Below are 15,409 nucleotides of genomic sequence, written 5' to 3' on the forward strand. Positions count from 1 at the left end.
GAACACGTGTCATATTCACATGCATTATGTGTAAAGTAAGTAGATGCAATTCAACAAAGTTAGAAGCAATACAAGCTAGACATCATATGCAACATGCAACCACATATAATTGTGCCAATTTAGAGCAAACACCTGTGATGGTGGAGTTGGGGAGATGTGCTCATCATCTAGACAGCTACGTTGACTGTCTAGCCTTGGGTTGTCTTGCGAATCTTGTTGGGAGGATGGCGGAGTAGAATCTGTAGAGACCCTCCATTTTAGTTGCTCGGAAGGACCACCATCATCCAATGCCTTACCAATTTCCGTCCGCTTTATTGATTTTGTATTGTGAGGTCAAACCGACAAGAAAAAGGAATAAAATTCTCTCTTCAGAACTCATTCATGCATGATACTGACGAACACTACTCTAATGATAGGAAAGTCATGATACGAGGATGGAATATGTACGAAAAACTGGACGGCTTGACATATTCACACCTATGATGTGGCACTGGTGCGCGTCAGTCCTAAACAAACAGTTTTTACCCCTTTTCGCGACGACATTTGGAACCGTCGCCAAGTGAGTGTGGGCGATAGGAGGGTCCTTCCCACATGACCCAGAAATCGTTGGGGATAGGCCCTCGTGGGACCCAGGCTGGGGCCGTGTGCGATCGGGCGAGGCATGAAAACCCAATCATTTCCGTAGGTATGGACATCCCACACGGTGAATCCCAGAAATCATTTCCGTAGGTATGTACATCCCACACGGTGAATCCCTAGAAATCATTTCCATAGGTATGTTCATCCCACACGGTGAATCCCAGAAAAACATTTCCGTAGGTATGTACATCCCACACGGTGAATCCCAGAAAAACATTTCCGTAGGTATGTATATCACACACAGTCAATCCAAGGAATATGTTTCCGTTCTTATGTACATCCCACATAGTCAATCCAGGGAAAATGTTTTTGTTCGGATGTAAATCCCACACAGTTTTATGTGTAGGCTCATGTGTGAAAGGTGTAACTATCACACACGGTCTTCCTTGGTTAACTGTTTGCTTTTATCAACTATATCACACATGATTTGATGAAGAAAACTGTGTGGCATTGGGCTATCCATCGCAACCGCTTTTACTTCTAGAACCGTTTGCAAAGGTCCATGACTCATTTAGCATGTTTATTAGTTTACAATTAATTATTCCAATATTACACAAATTCACATTTCATATCGAACAGCTGTTTGCCAGTTTCATATCAGGCACATAAATATATCATAACATCACAGTACGGTAGCTACATGAAAACAACACAGTACAACATATAGGTAGTTCAACTTCATAAGAACAATATATTCATTTCCCTAATTGAGATCATCCAGGCTCGTCTTATCCACCTCTGCTTTCAGTTCAGTAAGAACCCGTTTTGCGCGGGCCAACTAGGAAAGTGCCTCCTCCTTCGCCAACACCATCTTAGCAAAGTCCTTATCCACCTTCAGCTTTTTATCCCGCATCTTGAAATATGCTTCAAAGTTGACAAGACTTTCTCTAAGCCTAGCTGTGTTCACTTCCTCATACATGCTCCAGAGCATCGTTAGGCACACCTTCAAAGACTATGGCCACTCTTGATCAACCCACTCCAAGTAAGAACACTTCCGTTCATCCTATAATATTTAAAACTAGATCAGTAACAATTGTAGGGGAAATGGGTATATAGCAACATAGAAAATCACCAATGCTTATTTTGAAAAACTGAAGAAACATGTTAATTATCACATATCTTCTCAAAAAGATCAGTGTGCAAATGAAATAATTGGTACTGAGACAACAACCAAATTCTGGAACATCAGAAGTTATAATTAGCTACAACGACACTACAAGTTCTTACTCATGTACAATAAATAAGAAATTGGACATTTTATGAGGAAGGTAAATATAACTACAACAGCATAGCGACAGTGTTTGGATGACAGCAAATTGATACTAACAGGTGTGTACATGCATAAATTTAGTAACATAGAAGTAATAGCACTAAGGCCGTCCACTATGTATGACAAAACTAGTGTAAATACAACTATTGCTACATCTCACACCAGTGCCCTGAACTGGCGAGCCGATGCAGCGGGAAAAAGATTAGGGACCCGGACTCCGGAGCATCTAGTTGCTCCGATGCCCAGTTCCTTCATGCCATAAAGATTTAGTATTTTACTACTTGGCTGCTCGGATGTGTGGACCAAAGCTAGCTGCACAAACTGCTAAAGTGGTGCCAAATAATTTTCTAATGGCACCGCTGATGAGATGGCAACAATTTAAGATACTAGGTACAAACTGTGACACTGTCTTAGGATGCGTTTGGTTGAAGGTGTGGTATGAATGGGTTGGGACCGTGATAGTGTCTGAATCACATCTAACAAATGATTTGTAACAATGGAAGAGGGTCTAACCTTCTCTGCACATGCCAGAAACTTCCTCCCTGTGTCCACAGAATCAAATGCAAGTAGCTTCACGCATGGAGATTGATGGTGACAACAAGCAGATAGATCTTCAGCCACCCCGCTCCATTCGTTGCCACTGATGGTCTTAGGGAGATACAAGAGGAAGAAACGACTCAAATCGACCTCCGAGTAAAAATCCTTCATTCCAAGTCATAGCCTGAGAGAGAAGAGAGGCATACCTGGGTGGTGAAGGAGTAGTCGCTGGAGGAGGAACCATTGGAGATGTCTTTGAAGAAGACCACGGCGACCCCGGCGGTAGGATGCGAGACAGCGAGAGCAAGGTAGCCGCTATAGCTTAGCAAGGAAGGAAGGAAGGACGAAATAGGGGAAAGTGACTTGTGGTCGGGGAGAAAAGGGGGTGGGTAAGGGGGCGGGGGTAGATATTTTGGCGGTAGGCCAAAATTTTGAAAATGTGGAGGAAAACTTTGCGCGCGGTTCCGCCGGACACTTTGAACGATTGTGTGCATCGCAAACGAATCTTCTGCTTTACGTGCATGGGATGAGTTTGATAATTCAAATTTTGGTCTCAAGGCATGCACATTCACTTTCAACGCGTGCAGTGCCGTCGGACCATTCACTTTGAACGATTGTGTGCATCACAAACGATTCTTCTGCTTTACGCGCATGGGATGGGTTTGATAATTCAAATTTTGGTGGAAATTTCCCTGGGTACATCATTGCATAATTTAACACCGCTTGCTAATTTGGGCACACAAAAGAGCGTACAGCAGATAGACCACACTTACTGAATCAAGCAATTTCAGTAATTAGACAGACCAGTTGACCTAAACATTGCTCTAACAAAAGACCAGCATTAAAAACAAAGCCTAAGTATGCATAATTAAAAATCCGCCACCGCACTGGCCTATGCATCACCGGTGTGAGATGAGACGTCGATGACTTGTCCTGGCGACATGCCATCGTTGGTGGACTCTGCGTCCCCCCTACTGAAGTCGACCGCGTCTTCGTCCTCGGCGCCGCCCTCAAGGTTGTAGTACTCGTAGTAGTGGCTGCGCCAGAGCTCGCGTTCGTACTCCACCGCCGATTCCTCGATGGACAAACTCTTCTCTACCTCGACCTCGGCCACGCACAACTCCTCCTCCCAGCGCTCCTCGATCTCCGCCGCCTCCTGCATCTCCAGCTCCCGCTCGGTGACCTCATGAGGAAGCAGGTGCTCCATGGCCACCGCCGCCTTTTCAGACGTGCGTTGCATGTTGGAGTCCGAGGTGGCCTGGAATATCTTGGTGTGTGCATCCTTGATCTTGGCGTGGATGGCCTCAACTCGAGCCAGGGCGACATTAGCGGCATGGACGGCAGCTCGAGCGCTCTCGGCGTTTGCAGCCGCCGTTGTAGCAGTAGCTGCAGCCGTACAGGCAACAACTAACCATAACGATTTGAAAACTCATATTTCGTGTACTTGTGTGCAATTTAATTCCATGTGTAGTAAATTGGAAGGAATTTTCAAATATATTGGTCTAATGGCTATGACACAATTAATCATGGTGTGACATGGCATTGTAATTCCAAAAAATCAATAAAAAATCAGGAACATATGAAACCTTGGTTGATGTAATGTCATGCCACGAAGATGATGTGGTAAAAAAATTGGCATGTTTGACCAAAGTTTGGTCACACACCCCTCACAAACCGGAGCAACTCACTAGAAGGCTCGTGGTTCTGAGAGAGAACAATGCATGTTTGATGATGAACGAGAGATAGCTTCCTCTTACGGCCTTCAAAAATTTTTCTACGTCTAACATGCACTACTACAACTATAATGTGAAATTTTTGAAAATTCTAGGGGTCATTTGACCTTTTAAAGACATTTAAGTGATTTTCTAACAATTCAATGACCGTAATTCAAATTTGAACTACATCTACATGCAACGCCTAACCAAAACATTTTGAAAAATCATATATGTGTACTTGTGTGTGAGTTAATTCCATGTGCAGTAAATTAGAAGGAATTTTCAAACATATTGGTCTCACGACATGGACACATGCATACGTATGCATGGAGTGACATGGCATTTTAATTCAAAACATAGAAAATGATGAGAAACACATGAAACCTTGGTTGATGTAATGTCATGCCACCAAGATGTTGTGGTAAAGAAATTGGAATGTTTGACGAATGTTTGGACATGCACCCCTCACAAACCGAAGCAACTCGCTAGAAAGTTCGTGGTCCCGAGAGGGAACGATGCATGTTTGATGACGAACGGGAGATCGCTTCCTCTTACGGCCTTCAAATTTTTTCCTACGTTTAACATGCACTAATACAACTGTCATGTGAAAATTTGGTAAATTTCAGGGGCCATTTGACCTTTAAAAGATATTTAAGTGATTTTCTAACCATTTAATGACCGTAATTCAAATTTGAAGTACATCTACATGCAATGCCTAACCATAACGGTTTGAAAAATCATATTTTTGTGTACTTGTGTGCGAGTTAATTACCTGTGCAGTAAATTCGAAGGAATTTTCAAACATATTAGTGTCAAGGCATGGGCACATGCATGGAGTGCATGCCATGGCAATTTAATTCCAAAAAATTAAAAAATGATCAGAAAAACATGAAACCTTGCTTGATTTAATGTCATGTGTAACGTCCTAAAATTCGAAATTTTGGAATGTTATAATAAATAGATATATTGATTGTTTGTTTGATTGTTGTGTGACTGATTGAGTGAAATTCAAAACTTTTTGAAAGTTAAATGAGAGGGAATAGAAGGACTTTCCCAAACTTTCACCTTTTTGCATTTTGATCTCCGTGAATTCAAATTCTTTTCAAATACAAAACCCTCGAGAGGAGATGATATGACTTCTTCCATTTAATTAAATGAAAAGGGTTTTTTGAAAAGATTTGAATTTTATTTGGAAATATTTCAAATTCAGAAACTTTAAGCAACTCAATGATTTTCATGAGAGAAGATAAAATAACTTCTTCAAAATATATGAAATACTAGTTGGAAGTTTAAAAGGATCAAATTTAAAGTCCGTTTGAAATTATTTTCAATTTGGAGTTATTTGGGTTTTATTCAAATTATTTTTCTCCAAAAATAAAATAAATGGAAAATAGGGTAAAATGATTCCCTACATCAGAAAATTGGAGAGAAATAATTTTGAAATAATTTTGGTATTTCTAAAATGATTTTTATTGGGTTTTATTGTAGAAGTAGCACTGTTTGAATTATTTGAATTTTTTTTAGTTTTATTTGGCACTAAAGAAATGTCCATGTTGTAGAAAATATTTTTCTGAAAATTTTGATATATAAGATGTCTATATAAAAAATTTATTTTATTTTTCTTTATTCAGGTTATCCTTCTGTTTCTATTTTAAAAAAACTGTACGTGTGGCCTGTCCCTAAATGTTGCACACGTGCGCATCATAGTACCAGCGGGTGTCCCATTTTTTCTTCTTCTTTTTCCTACATGGGCCAAGCCCAGCCAGCCTTTTTTTTCTTAAGCCGGATTTTGTTTAAAAAAACTGTAGCTGCAGCGTGCGCGTGCGGCCGGCCGTAGGCCTTTAAGCCCATGCGAGCCATCTCTTTTCTTCTTTGTTTCTTTTCTTTTCATCTACGTTTAGTCCCACATTGCCTAGCCTTTGACCTCTAAGCCTCTTTTCCACCAATAAATATAGACCCACCGAGCCTCCAAAAATCATCCGATTTGGGTTAAATTAATATTTTGGTTTGACTAGATTCATTTAAGAAAAATTATTTCTTTTCTCCGGCGGGACTTCTGGAAATTTTCTCCTCTCTCCGAAGTCATTTTTTTCTCTACCTTATAAAGGTATCTTTCTTCATATATATTTTTGTAGTTTATTATTTTCTAGACTAGTACGATAAAATAATTAGATTACCAATTAGTCTCTGTATTTATACATTAGACGTAAAATTCTTTTAGCCGTAACTATTTTTCTTCCGTAAAACAGCTTGGCCCTGATTTTTTCAAATAGCCATAACTTTTTACTCGTTCATCCAAATTAGATGAAACCAACGCCCACCTCTTCGTTACGATCTCCTCTATCCAGTAAAATAACTTCAACATGTTTTTGAAAGTTTTAAATTTTGAATTCAAACAGATTTGTATTCAAACTTCTTTTGTTCATAACTTGAGTTTTATAACTCCGATTTAGTTGATTCTTTTTGCAAATTGAAGCTCTTGACTTAAACTTTCTAATAAGGCCAAATTCACATAATTTTGGTACTGTTAGAGATTGTTTTATGTTGCAAGAGTTATTTTTTGGTTTAATGTTTTCCGAACTGTCTTCTTCTTTCTTCCCGATCTTTTGAGTGATTGCTTATGTGTGGTTACTATTGCTTGCTCACGATAGATTGAACAGAGTGTGACGAGTAGAACTATCAATAGTTATGAGTGCGAATCATCTTCAACAGTACAAGGCAAGTTCACACTTTGATCATATCCCTTTCATACCCAGTTTTTATGCATTAGTTTCAACCCTCAAACATTGCATGGTTAGGACTTGATAACATGTGGGTATCGGGAAGTAGTTGATGAGGTAGGAACCTATTGCCCTGCATTCAAACCCTGGGAGTTACTTTTACGTTATGCTCATATTGCTATGCTATGCTCGTAGACGTGGATTGGTTTGAGAGAATTCATGACAGATGTGAGAGTTATTATTTAATGGTTAACTTAAGGTGGCTACTTTAATACACATCTGGGTGGATTGGTTGGGGCACCCTGGAGCACCCAGTGGTTTGCTTGGGCACCTAGAGAACCCAGTGTTTGCCCAAGGGGATCCCGGAGGACCCGTGTGATCACCCTATGGAATGCCACCCAGGCTCAAAAGGGATCATAAGATTATTCATGCTAGAAACTTCCGTGTGCAGCCACAAGCTATTATGGGCTCTAGCATAGTTGAGTAAGTTGCGTGAAGCTCTTGAAGAGATAGACTAGCATGTAGTGGGTTGTAGGTGGTATAGTCTATCCGGAGTAGAGAGTTAATGCTTCAGAAAGACTGTGTCTCGGTCATCCGTTTCTCAAACACCCGGCAGTGCGAGAAATTCAACGGAGGAGGTCGTGTCTTGTGGGGAAAAGTGCGCAAACCTCTGCAGAGTGTACAAACTAATCATGGTTAGCCGTGTCCCCGGTTATGGACATCTTGAGTATCTGGTTCTTGGATTATCATATTGATCTGATCACGTTACTTAAATAATTTGTTGGGTTATTGATGTTAATTTGGGATTGAGTTGGAGGAACCTTCTCAATATTTTCAACCAACTTTGTAGTTAAATAAATTATATTCCTTTGCAGTAGGGAAAAATCGGCTTTTCGCAAAAACATTATAACCATAGAGATTTTCCACCAGCCAAATATGCATGTAGTGATAGCCTTTATTCATCATTATCCTATGGTGTGAATTTTCCAGTACATTCAATGTACTGACCCTTTGTGGCTGCAATGTCTCGTGTTGCAGGATTATCTTACGACGAGTAAGTGATACGTTAGGATTACGATTTCTACACTCAACTTTTCCATTGGTGTTGATGGGAATCCACAACCTTGTTGTTACTTCCGCTATTTGGATTGAGGTAATAGTATTTACGTTATTTTATACATGTGATTTACCTCTGTTATAAATCCTCGAGTACTGTGTGTGTCAGCATACCGATCCAGGGATGGCACTTAAGCACAGAGACTTGACCGTATGAGGTCGGGTCGCTACATCATGCCACCAAGATGATGTGGTAAAGAAATTGGCATGTTTGACGAAAGTTTGGACACACACCTCTCACAAACCGGAGCAACTCGCTAGAAGGTTTGTGGTTCCGAGAGGGAACAATGCATGTTTGATGATGAACGGGAGATAGCTTCCACTTACGGCGTTGAAATTTTTTCAACGTCTAACATGCACTACTACAACTATAATGTGAAATTTTTGGGAAATTCTAGGGGTCATTTGACCTTTCAAAGACATTTAAGTGATTTTCTAACCATTTAATGACCGCAATTCAAATTTCAACTACATCTACATGCAACGCCTAACCAAAACAGTTTGAAAAATCATATCTGTGTACTTGTGTGCGAGTTAATCCCATGTGCAGTAAACTAGAAGGAATTTTCAAACATATTGGTCTCACGACATGGACACATGCATACGTATGCATGGAGTGACATGGCATTTTAATTCAAAAAAAATAGGGAAATGATCAGAAACACATGAAACCTTGGTTGATGGAATGTCATGCCACCAAGATGATGTGGTAAAGAAATTGGCATGTTTGACGAATGTTTGGACACACGCCCCTCACATACCAGATCAACTCGCTAGAAGGTTCGTGGTTCCGAGAGAGAATAATGCATGTTTGATGATGAACGGGAGATAACTTCCTCTTACGGCCTTCAAATTTTTTCCTACGTTTACCGTGCACTAATACAACTGTCATGTGAAATTTGGTAAATTTCAGGGTTCATTTGACCTTCTAAAGACATTTAAATGATTTTCTAACCATTTAATGACCGTAATTCAAATTTGAACTACATCTACATGCAACGCCTAACCAAAATGGTTTGAAAAATCATATTTTTGTGTACTTGTGTGCAAGTTAATTCCATATGCAGTAAATTCGAATGAATTTTCAAACATATTGGTGTCAAGGCATGGGCACATGCATGGAGTGCATGCCATGGCATTTTAATTCCAAAAAATTAAAAAATGATCAGAAAAACATGAAACCTTGCTTGATTTAATGTCATACCACCAAGATGATGTGGTAAAAAAGTTGGCATGTTTGAAGAAAGTTTGGACACACACCCCTCACAAACCGGAGGAACTCACTAGAAGGTTCGTGGTTCCGATAGGGAACAATGCATGTTTTCTGACAGACGGGAGATAGCTTCCTCTTATGGCCTTCAAATTTTTTCCTATGTTTAACGTGCACTAATACAACTGTCATGTGAAAATTTGGAAATTTCACGGGTCATTTGACCTTTTAAGGACATTTAAGTGATTTTCTAACCATTTAATAACCGTAATTCAAATTTGAACTACATCTACATGCAACGCCTAACCTAAACGGTTTGAAAAATCATATTTTTGTGTACTTGTGTGCTAGTTAAAAAATCATCAGACGATGTAAATATCTGGTCTTCAAAAAAGAAAATGTAAGGATCTGGCAAGACAACCGGCCCCCACACGATTGGTAGTCTATCTCGCGGCTTGAGGTTTGGTAGGTGGATGGCGGGGATCATTAATCAGACACGGTTTTGCATTGGAAATCGACAGCTATTACGTTCACACACGGATTTTGGCTATGATGTTCACACACAGATTTGCTGCAGGAATTGTGTGTAATTCAAACTACAGTACTCATAAATTCCGGCGACCGGAGTGTGTACTGTCCCCGTCAATCTAGATTCCGGCTACCAATTAATACTACCTTGCTCACGTCGTCCCGCCTGCATTCTCATCTACATCCTCCCCTCACTCGCCCTCTCTCTCTCTCAAATCTCTGCAATGGCGCCGCCGGTCTGCCCACGCGCCGACGAGGAGTCACCGCCCCCCGAGGACGCTCACTCGATTAGCAGTGACCAGGACCCCTACGCGCCGCCTGATGAGGTTGCGCCGGACCCCCCAACTTTGGATTGGTCTGGGGCCAGTACAATCTTTGTCTGTGGAAGTCGTTGTCGCCGGCTGAGAAAGCCAGGCAAGTGGCATTCAAGGAGATGGCGGAGGAGGAAGCCAGGTACCAGGCGGCCTGTGAAGCCCGTGATGCCTCCTCGAAAAAGGAGGCGGCAGAACTTTGGGGGCGGGCAGGTCGTCGTGCCGAGGAGGTGTACGAAGACGGGTACTTCACGAGGAAGGTCATAGGCGCTGGGCGCCTCATCGCTGCGTGGTGGTGGGCCGATAAGCTGCAGTGTGCCACCGGCGAGGAGCTCCGGTGGGCCCCAACGAAATGGCAGGATCGGTCGCGCGCGTCCGCCAGCAAGAGGCAGATCGGTACGTCAAGCACTGCGAGGCGGAGGTGTCAGAGTACTACCTTCGGACTAGGAAGATGCCGCGCACCAGGGAGCTGCTGGCGAGGGGCTGCCGGAATACTGCCCCTAGGAGGGATTATTAGTTTTAGTATTGTTTGTTTTCCATTTTATGCATTGTACCTAGTAGTAAGGTATCATCACGTATATGTGATAATATATATACAATTAATATATATATTATGAATTCAATTTTCTATTTATTTTTGTATACTAATTTGAATCTAGTGGTTATCATCCACATATAAAGAATGGAAAGCGTACATACACACATTGAAACAGAACATATAAGAATGGAAAACAGAGTACACACATTGAAACAGAGCAATAAACAAAGCAATACTATGATTGTCGTGAATACAAAGCTATCCAAGTCGAAGCAACTTTTCAAAATAAAATGCGTCCATGAGACCATGACCAATAGCCCTTGCCTAGGGTAGCTCTTGGCTCTGCCTGAACTCATGCAGGCATTCGTCCAAGTGGTCGACACGCTCGTGGTACATTTGCAGCGCGATCTCGAGCTCCAAGTTGGCTATTTCATCGGAGATCACCAACTCGAGGATGCGACGGCCATTTTCCTCTACTGCGCCCAGGTGGACACCTGGGCCAAGGAGGCGGTCGAGCCTACAGACCAGCACGTTGGCATCAAGCGGGCCATGGACAAGGCGAACGGCGGCACCCATGTGAATGTTGTGGCGGGCGTCCAGTGCAAGTACGGCGTGGCCGGCATCTGGTGCAAGTACGACGCTGAGGGCCTCTACCCACTCCTAGCGAGGAATGGGGGTACTAACGGGACGTGTACCCAGTTGCGACGCTGTGTCGACAGCAGGAAAGCGCCGATGGATCCACTCTTGCTATGCGGTGCGCCGCGCCTTGATACGTCCCCAACGTATCTATATTTTTTTTATTGTTCCATGCTATATTATATTCTATTTTGTACATTATTGGGCTTTATTATACACTTTTATATTATCTTTGGGACTAACCTATTAACCGGAGGCCCAGCCCAGAATTGCTGTTTTTTGCCTATTTTAGGGTTTCTCAGAAAAAGAATATCAAACGGAGTCCGAACGGAATGAAACCTTCGGGAACGTGATTTTCGGAACGAACATGATCCAGAGGACTTGGACCCTACGTCAAGACATCAACCAGGAGGCCACGAGGTAGGGGGCGCGCCTACCACCCAGGCGCGCCCTCCACCCTCGTGGGCCCCCTATTGCTCCACGGATGTACTCCTTCCTCCTATATATACCTACGTACCCCCAAACTACCAGATACGGAGCCAAAACCCTAATTCCACCGTTTTAACTTTCTGTATCCACGAGATCCCATCTTGGGGCATGTTCTAGAGCTCTGCCGGAGGGGGCATCGATCATGGAGGGCTTCTACATCAACACCATAGCCCCTCCGATGAAGTGTGAGTAGTTTACCTCAAACCTTCGGGTCCCTAGTTATTAGCTAGATGGCTTCTTCTCTCTTTTTGGATCTCAATACAAAGTTCTCCCCCTCTCTTGTGGAGATCTATTCGATGTAATCTTCTTTTGCGGTGTGTTTGTTGAGATCGATGAATTGTGGGTTTATGATCAAGTTTATCTATGAACAATGTTTGAATCTTCTCTGAATTATTTTATGTATGATTGGTTATCTTTGCAAGTCTCTTTGAATAATCAATTTGGTTTGGCCTACTAGATTGATCTTTCTTGCAATGGGAGAAGTGCTTAGCTTTGGGTTCAATCTTGCGGTGTCCTTTCCTAGTGATAGTAGGGGCAACAAGGCACGTATTGTATTGTTGCCATCGAGGATAACAAGATGGGGTTTATATCATATTGCATGAGTTTATCCCTCTACATCATGTCATCTTGGTTAAAGCGTTACTCTGTTCTTATGAACTTGCTGGATAGCGGTCGATGTGTGGAGTAATAGTAGTAGATGCAGGAAGGATTCGATCTACTTGTCTCGGACAAGATGCCTATATACATGATCATACCTAGATATTCTCATAACTATGCTCAATTCTGTCAATTGCTCAATAGTAATTTGTTTACCCACCGTGAATACTTATGCTCTTGAGAGAAGCCACTAGTGAAACCTATGGCCCCCGGGTCTATCTTCCATCATATTAATCTTCCAATACTTAGTTATTTCCTTTTCCTTTTATTTTACATTGCATCTTTATCATAAAAATACCAAAAATATTATCTTATCATATCTATCAGATGTCACTCTCGTAAGTGACCGTGTAGGGATTGACAACCCCTTATCACGTTGGTTGCGAGGATTTATTTGTTTGTGTAGGTGCGAGGAACTGATAAGGGATTGAAAACCTCTTATCGCCTCCTACTGGATTGATACCTTGGTTCTAAAAAACTAAGGGAAATACTTACGCTACTTTGCTGCATCACCCTTTCCTCTTCAAGGGACAACCAACGCAAGTGCTCAAGAGGTAGCAAGAAGGATTTCTAGCGTCGTTGCCGGGGAGGTCTATGCAAAAGTCAACATACCAAGTACCCATCACAAAACCTTATCTCCGCATTACATTATTTGCCATTTGCCTCTCGTTTTCCTCTTCCCCACTTCACCCTTGCCGTTTTATTCGCCCTCTCTCTCTGTCCTCCCTCTCTTTCTCTATTTGCCTGTTTCTTGTTTGCTCGTGTGTTGAATTGCTTGCTTGTCACGATGGCCCAAGATAACACTAAATTGTGTGACTTTACCAATACCAACAACAATGATTTCCTTAGCACTCTGATTGCTCCTCTTACCGATACTGAATCTTGTGAAATCAATGCTGCTTTGTTGAATCTTGTCATGAAAGATCAATTCGCCGGCCTTCCTAGTGAAGATGCAGCTACCCATCTGAATAGCTTTGTTAATTTATGTGATATGCAAAAAAAGAAAGATGTGGATAATGATATTGTTAAATTGAAGCTATTTCCTTTTTCTCTTAGAGATCGTGCTAAAGCTTGGTTTTCGTCATTGCCTAAAAATAGTATTGATTCTTGGAATAAGTGCAAAGATGCTTTTATCTCTAAGTATTTTCCTCCCGCTAAGATTATCTCTCTTAGAAACGATATTATGAATTTTAAGCAACTTCATCACGAACATGTTGCACAAGCTTGGGAGAGGATGAAATTAATGATACGTAATTGCCCTACACATGGTTTGAATTTGTGGATGATTATACAAAATTTTTATGCCGGATTGAATTTTGCTTCTAGAAATCTTTTAGATTCGGCCGCGAGAGGCACTTTTATGGAAATATCTTTAGGAGAAGCTACTAAACTCCTAGATAATATTATGGTTAATTATTCTCAATGGCACACTGAAAGATCTACTAATAAAAAAGTGCATGCGGTAGAAGAAATTAATGTTTTGAGTGGAAAGATGCATGAACTTATGAAATTATTTGCTAATAAAAGTGTTTCTTCTGATCCTAATGATATGCCTTTGTCTACTTTGATTGAGAATAATAATGAATCTATGGATGTGAATTTTGTTGGTAGGAATAATTTTGGTAACAACGCGTATAGAGGAAACTTTAATCCTAGGCTGTATCCTAGTAATTCCTCTAATAATTATGGTAATTCCAACAACAATTCTTATGGAAATTATAATAAGATGCCCTCTGATTTTGAAACTAATATTCAAGAATTTATTACTTCGCAAAAGAATTTCAATGCTTTGATTGAATAAAAATTGCTTAAGATTGATGAGTTGGCTAGGAACGTTGATAGAATTTATCTTGATGTTGATTCTTTGAAACTTAGATCTATTCCACCTAAGCATGATATCAGTGAGTCTCTCAAAGCCATGAGAATTTCCATTGATGAGGGCAAAGAAAGAACCGCTAGGATGCGTGCTAAGAAAGATTGTTTTATAAAAGCGTGTTCTTCTAGTTTCCATGATAATAAAGATGAAGATCTAAAAGTTATTGATGTGTCCCCTATTAAATCTTTGTTTTGTAATATGAATCTTGATAATGATGGGACTGAATATGATCCACCTTTACCTAGACGGCATTCCAAGAATTCGGAGTCTTTAGATTTTGATGCTAAAATTGTTAAAAGTGGGATTGAAGAAGTCAAACCTTAAATATTAATGAACCCACTATTTTGGATTTCAAGGAATTTAATTATGATAATTGATCTTTGATAGATTGTATTTCCTTGTTGCAATCCGTGCTAAATTCTCCTCATGCTTATAGTCAAAATAAAGCTTTCACTAAACGTATCATTGATGCTTTGATGCAATCTTATGAAGAAAAACTTGAGTTGGAAGTTTCTATCCCTAGAAAACTTTATGATGAGTGGGAACCTACTATTAAAATTGAAATTAAAGATCATGAATGCTATTCTTTGTGTGATTTGGGTGCTAGTGTTTCCACGATTCCAAAGACTTTGTGTGATTTGATAGGTTTTCGTGATTTTGATGATTGCTCTTTAAACTTGCACCTTACAGTTTCCACCATTAAGAAACCTATGGGAAGAATTAATGATGTTCTTATTGTTGCAAATAGGAATTATGTGCCCGTAGATTTTATTGTTCTTGACATAGATTGCAATCCTTCATGTCCTATTATTCTTGGTAGACCTTTCCTTAGATCGATTGGTGCAATTATTGATATGAAGGAAGGAAATATTAGAATCCAATTTCCGTTAAGGAAAAGCATGGAACACTTTCCTAGAAAGAAAATAAAACTACCATATGAATCTGTCATGAGAGCCACTTATGGATTGCCTACCAAAGATGGCAATACCTAGATCTATCCTTGCTTTTTATGCCTAGCTAGGGGCGTTAAACGACAGCGCTTGTTGGGAGGCAACCCAATTTTATTTTTATTCCTTGATTTTTGCTCCTGTTTAGTAATAAATAATTTATCTAGCCTCTGTTTTGGTTGTGTTTTTTGTGTTTAATTAGTGTTTGTGCCAAGTAGAA

This window comes from Triticum urartu, chromosome 1, assembly GCF_003073215.2.
Source record: "Triticum urartu cultivar G1812 chromosome 1, Tu2.1, whole genome shotgun sequence".
Taxonomy (NCBI): domain Eukaryota; kingdom Viridiplantae; phylum Streptophyta; class Magnoliopsida; order Poales; family Poaceae; genus Triticum; species Triticum urartu.